The following is a 6,537-nucleotide window of genomic DNA, read 5'->3' as shown; positions in this document are numbered from 1 at the left end:
GGCGATAGAATCCTTCACCCCCTGCACTGGTCTTTAAAGATCTTTCATTTCTCTGGGAAATATTGTTTTTTATTTAGTCTCTTGTCCTGAAGCCAATTACATGAGTTTCTGCTTGGCTTTCCCACTGTGATAGCTCTTACCACTTAGGCCAAGGAATCCATACGTGGTAGAGCAGAGTTCTAGGGCTACCACAACAAAATACCACCAGTGGGTTAGTTTAAACAACAGATATTAATTTTCTCACAGCTCTGGAGGCCAGAAGTCCATCATGAAGATGTGGGCAGGGCTGGTTCCTTCCGAGGATGTGAGGGAGAATCTATCCCCTCCCTCTTACCTTCTGGTGGTTTTGTGGAAATCTTTGGCTTTCCTTGGCTTGTAGAAGCATCACTCCAATTTCTGCTTCCATATTCCCATGGTGTTCTCCCTAAGTGTGTCTCTGTGTCCAAATTTCTCTTTTTTATAAGGACACCAGTCATATTAGATTAGGGCCTGTCCTAATGACCTTAACTGATTACATGTGCAACCATCATTTCCTAACCAGGGAACATTCTGAGGTACTGGGGATTATGACTTCAAAATGTGAGTTTTGGGGGATACAATTCAACCCATAATATGTGGGCTCTTCCAACTACCAAGTCTGTCCATTCCAGTTATATTGATACATGGAGGATGGGGAGACGGCCACTGGGTGAGTCTGTGCACCTGCCAGACCCGGGCCAAGTCTGGCTTTATTATCAGCCCCAATGTGCCCCCACTCCAACAGGGGCACCCTGGTGATGCTTCAGATCCCTGAGTGTCAACCACCGTGTATAGCAGCCCTCAAACTGTGTGTGTCTCCTTTCTGTTAGTGGCTGTGGGTCCCTTTGGGGAACGACTGGGGAATCATTACCAGTTGCATTTGCTGTGGTGCTGAGGGCCCTTCCTCCTGAGAATCCAGCGTCTTCTTTAGTCAATGGGCTTCAGCCCTGAGAAGTGGCTCAGGTACAGAAAGTGAGCAGGGGTTGGGACTTATTGCCCTCAGCATCCCCACCAGCCATCCTTGATTTTGGTTGAATGTAGAGATGGGGCCATACCCCACTGGCTGCCTCTGTCTTGTTCCTCGGAACTCTGTCCTAGTTTCCATGTCCAGGGCTCTCTGAGGAGTGAGCTCTTCCAGCTGCCTTTCCAGTCATGCTTCCCATCACAGTAATCACATCCTTGTGGCTGCTGGTGGGGAAGTGCTGCCCCCAGGCCTCTGTACTTTGTGGATTCCCTCCTCCCACTACTATCAGGGAGCCTGGTCCTGCCACAGCATCCTGTGGTCAGCCAGCCCCTAGCTTCCCAACAGTGCCTGTGGCTTCTCACCTGAGGATTTCTAACCACTGTCTTCAGATGGTTCCCAAGAACACAGGTGGCATGGTCACTCCTCTGGACAAGCCCCCCGACATGTTCCCCCAGCTCTGGCTGGTGCATGTCCGCTGGGTCCTGCAGCTCCAGTGGGGCAGAGCCCCTCTCTCCCCTGGCCGACCCCACCCTTCCCTGGCTGGGTTATGTTGCAAGTAAACCCAGGTTGCTGGCGGGATGGTGAGTTTGGAGTAGGTCCTGGGGAAAGGGTGGGGGACGCATGTTTTCTTACAAGGCAGGGGCCTCTGCATTGTCGTCAAGCAAGGTTGGGGCGGAGATGCATTCATCAGAGAAGAGTTGGCTACTTATATAGACCCAGAGGGTTTAGGATTTGCGTATTGACTCAGCTGTCGCCATCTGGAGTGTTTGAGTCTCTGTCCTTTCCCATCAGGGCCCTCACTTTGTTATACCAGGCTTGCGGGGGTAGAGTCAAACACCCCTGCAGGTTTGTTATCCTTACACTTAATTCCTGGGCCGGAGCCTCAGCTGGTTCAACCCTCCGTGAGTCTCTCTACACACGGCCAAGGAGGTCCTATGGCTTTCACCTTTGTCTTTTATTTCCTCTTTTTAAAAAAATTCAAGTATAGTTGATTTACAGTGTTGTGTTAGTTTCTGGTGCACAGCCAAATGATTCAGCTATACATATTCCTTTCCATTATGGTTTATCACAGGATATTGAATAGAGTTCTCTGTGCTCTACAGCAGGCCCTTGTCGTTGATCCATTCTCTATGTAATAGCTTGCATCTGCTAGGCCCAAACTCCCAATCCACCTTTGCCTTAAGTTGATGACTGAGCCACGTCAGGCTTTCGCTGTGTTTTGCCAGCTCTCTGACAGTGCCCGGCCGCAGCCTCTGAGCCCACAGTCCTCACGTTGCCCCATCCCGAACCTCTTGGTGCTCCCTTCCAAGGGGATCTTATCCCATCCATCGTCTGTGAGGGTGTCATGATTGCACTTGGGCTGAACCATCTGAGTACATTGAACTGTTCCAGGAATTGTTCATCGTTGCCCATCATCAGCCTGAAGTCCATGGCCATCCAGATGGTGGATGGTCCAACTACCTACTCCCATTTTAGAGTCCGCTTCTTTGGTCCAGTATTGCCCAGACTGTCCTCAGCAGGACACAGAGATGGAGGCGTGTGTGCGGAGCTTCACTGGGGTGGGGAGGTGCTGTCAGGACCTGCCCTTGGCAGGGAGTCAAGCAGGAAACGGAGCAGCAGGAATGTGATGGTAACAGAGACCTCGGCCAGCCCCGTGGTTCTGTGAAGAGGGGATGGCCCTTCACAGTGTTCCGAATTGAGGCCTGGGGCTGGGCTGGCTGTTGTCTTCCCACACCGTGGGTCTTTGGATACAGGTTGCCCTTGGGAGGGGAGTGAAACCTTGGGCAAGGAAGCTCGCTTTGGCTGAGGACCATTCCTGGAGACACAGTAAAGTGTGAGCCATGCAGGTGACACTCCTGGAAGCCGGGGGGACATCTGAGGGTCTCCCTCAGCACCTGCTACAGGCCTGCTTTGGGGAAGGCTCAGGTGTGCCAGGCAACACGTCCCCAGCCCGTCTCAGAAAGGAGCCTGTCCACCTGTGTCCTGAAAGTCACAAAGCCCAGAACCTACTCCCCAGAAAAGAGTTCAGGAGCCCCCAGGTGTGCCTGAGCCCAGACCAGGCCAGCTTCCCACAGGGAGGACAGGGGTAGGTAGAGCACGCGGGTGCCTGGATCAGGGCACCTGCATGCGTGTCCTGATGGGGCAGGGCCGGGAGGGCTCTAGCTGTCCCCACTCCTCTCTCCCTAAATCCCTCCTCTTCTTGCAGGAACAAGGTGTGAGGTGCAGACAGAATAGTGGACCTGGCCACAGAGGTTCCAAGAGGCTGGGAATGTCTGCTCCAGGGTCAGGCAGGCCTCTGGGGAGAGAGAGGAAGTGGTTCCTCCAATTCGGCACAATGGGCATTTGTGGACATTTTGGCTACACAGCATCCATTCCTACTTGTTAAAAACATCGAATCTCCTCTTGGAAAAGTACTTCTCCCTGATGTGTGTTGCCCTGGGGGTGTCCATCAGTCAAGGTGTTCTGCCAGCTCCAGCCAAGGGGTAGGCACATGACCCAAACTCAGCCATGCAGACTTTCTCTGGGACTTGAATTTTGAGGGGAATCATCTCCAGATGGAAAAAGGTGGTGGGAGCACGTTCATCCCACTGATGGGCCCTGAACTATCAGTGGTTGAGAGGTTGAGAGGTCCTGCTGTGTAGACACCCAGGATCTGGTCCTGCTTCCAAACACTGTTCTCAGCTCCATCTATTCCTTGAGCTGCCCAACTTTCCCCTGAATTTTGCTTGCGACCCGGAGTTAGATGCTGTTTACAGCCAAAACCCTTGAATATGATAAGATGCGTGTTCCCCAGACACGTGTTCATAACCACTAGCTATGGACGTGTTGGCTAGGAAACCCATCCTGTTTCCTCCGGGATTTGCCACGTAGACTTTCAATGGGGTTCATTTTCATTTGGACCCCAGATCGTTTTGTTGAAATGTTATTGCTGAGAGCTGGGAGGATGGGGTGAGGCAAGGTTTCTTATAAAGGACAGATTCAGGTGGGGGAAGGTGTCATTAGCCCTAAACAATCCTTTCTCATGAAGAACTTTCTGTCTTGATGATAACCCTAGATATTCATTTTCTCGTAAAAGCTGTGCTTCAGGCATCGTCAGGACTGGACAGCATCAACGCTGACACTGCCGTTGAAAGTGTGTCTTCCATGCTCACTTCGGCAGCACGCATACTAAAATTGTAATGATACAGAGAAGATTATCGGGGACCCTGTGCAAGGATGACATGCAAATTTGGGAAGTGTTCCATGTTTTTAAATGTCCATTGACAGATAAATGGATAAAGAAGATGTGGTATATACACACACACACACATATACACACACAATGGGCTATTACTCAGCCATGAAAAAGAAGGAAATAATGCCATTTGCAGCAACAAGGATGGACCTAGAGATGATCATACTAAGTGAAGTAAGTCAGAAAGAGAAAGACAAATATCATAGGATGTCACTTATATGTGGGATCTAAGATACGACACAAATGAACGTATCTACAAAACAGAAACAGACTCACAGACATAGAGAACAGACTTGTGGTTGCCAAGAGGTGGGGGTGGGACGGATTGGGATTTGGGGGTTAGCAGATGCAAACTAGTATATATGGAATGGATAAACAACAGGTCCTACTGTAGAGCACAGGGAACTATATTCAATATCCTGTGGCAAACCATAATGCAAAAGAATATGAAAAAGAATATATATATGAGTCACTTTGCTCTACAGCAGAGATTAATACAACATTGTAAATCAACTATACTTCAATAAAAAAAAGAAATGTACGTCTTCTGTCTGCTTTGTCTCTCAGCTGCCGCTGGGAGGTTTTTGTGGATATCCCTGTGATGTGGGAGTGTTTTATTATGATCATGAATTTATTTTGTACTAACAATATACATATTTGGTTATCAGGTGAAATTTTATTTTTGTTAAATTTCAAAAGGCCAATAGGACTCAGTGTTTGAAATGCTTCTTTTCTTCTGTTTTGCTGACAGACATGTTTTGAGGTGCTTTTGGGGTGTGTGTGTCTTATTTATTAATAGAACTGAAAAAGAAATTATTTAATGTTTTTCTTGGTGCACTGGCCTGGAAAAATATTTTTATCTTTGACCAGTTCCTTGCTTGGTGTATGCTGGCACCTGAAGGCTGGGTCTTCAAATCTCTCTTGAATGTGACTTTCTTTCCTTTCCAATAAAGGGAAAAGAAAACCCTTTATTTTCCTATTGAGGGTAGAATAAGCAAAAAATTGAGCTGAGGAAAATTTTAGCTTTTTATTCTAGTTGACCTCTTTTTTCCAAGAAGAGCATTTGATTCTCCCTTAAGACATAGAGTTCATAATCCCTGGTGCCATAACCCTCTCTCTAAATGTAAATAAATATGTGCTTCTGTTTTCAACTGGGTCACATCACTCCAGCTTCCAGAAAGTTTCAGTCCAAATTATGGGGGTCCATATATTTATCTTATTAACAATCAGCCGTGGCATTCATTCATTCATTCATTCATTCTCCATTGAGCACATATCATGCTTGGTACTGTTCTAGATACTAACAATGCATTGTAAGCAAATAAGAAAATAGATGTTCTTGTAGAATACCAAGAAAGTTCTGGCTAATTTTAGCCTGAATTATGAAAGTAGAAATACTACTTTATTCTATTCAAGAACAAAATATGGCCGGAGGATAATCATTCATGAGTTTTATGACTAGTGTTATTTACAGTTTTCTTTTTTTGTGTTCCAGCTTTAGGGTGAGCATTCATAGAATCACTGAGTCACCCAACAACACCGACTAAAATGAAATGTGTGTGTGTGTGCGCGCGCGCGTGTGCTGGGTGGGCAGGGAACGGACCCAGGGATGTTATTAAGGTAAAATTTTATGTACATCTTTCTCATTCGGCTTATCACCCTGCAGTGCCATCTGGTGGTTGAAATGAAGGAAAACATTCCAACAAACACTGACATAATGTGGTATAAACATTTGGCCCCTGTACCTGTGATGAACATATAATTTATACAAACTGGGATAGTTTTGAATGTAAAAAGGAAAACTATTAATAATTTCCCAGGGGCAACAGGCATAATCTAAGACTGTCAAAGGCAAACCTATGCTAGATACAAGAGTAATAATTTTAATATATTGGGCATTACTTTACATGCATTATTTAATAAAATCCACATAGTAACCTCATGAAGGGTAAGTTCAATTATTCTCATTTTGCTGTTGAAGGCATGGGGCTTGCAGATTTTCCAGATGACATATAAGATGTCCATTTAATTACAGACAATCAACAAATCATTTTTTAGTATAAGTCCAGATAGTCAGGTAAGCAACAAATAATTTTTAGTATAAGTATATCCCATGCAATATTGGAGGCATATTTATACTAAAATATTATTTGTTGTTTATTTGAGATTTCAAATTTAGCTGGACGGTCTGTTGTTGCTATTGTTACTGTTGATTTTCCCCTAAATCTGGCAACCCCAGCTTGGAGAGGTGCAGTAACTTACTTAAGATAGTGTAGACAGCGAGGATGAACTGGTATTTGAAACCAACTGCTGCTCAGAA

The 6,537-nt window shown here is 46.1% G+C and overlaps 1 non-coding gene across 1 annotated transcript; it reads left to right on the top strand.

Moving 5' to 3' along the window:
• The first annotated feature begins 4,126 nt into the window (after window positions 1-4,126).
• LOC114891412 lies at window positions 4,127-4,233 on the top strand. Its single transcript, XR_003792516.1, has one exon. It is a non-coding gene; the product is annotated as a U6 spliceosomal RNA (small nuclear RNA).
• Window positions 4,234-6,537: the final 2,304 nt, after the last annotated feature.

Source organism: Monodon monoceros, unplaced genomic scaffold (genome assembly GCF_005190385.1).
Source record: "Monodon monoceros isolate NGI ecotype Baffin Bay Population unplaced genomic scaffold, NGI_Narwhal_1 Super_Scaffold_11, whole genome shotgun sequence".
Lineage (NCBI taxonomy): Eukaryota > Metazoa > Chordata > Mammalia > Artiodactyla > Monodontidae > Monodon > Monodon monoceros.
This window is presented reverse-complemented; position numbering and strand designations above follow the sequence as displayed.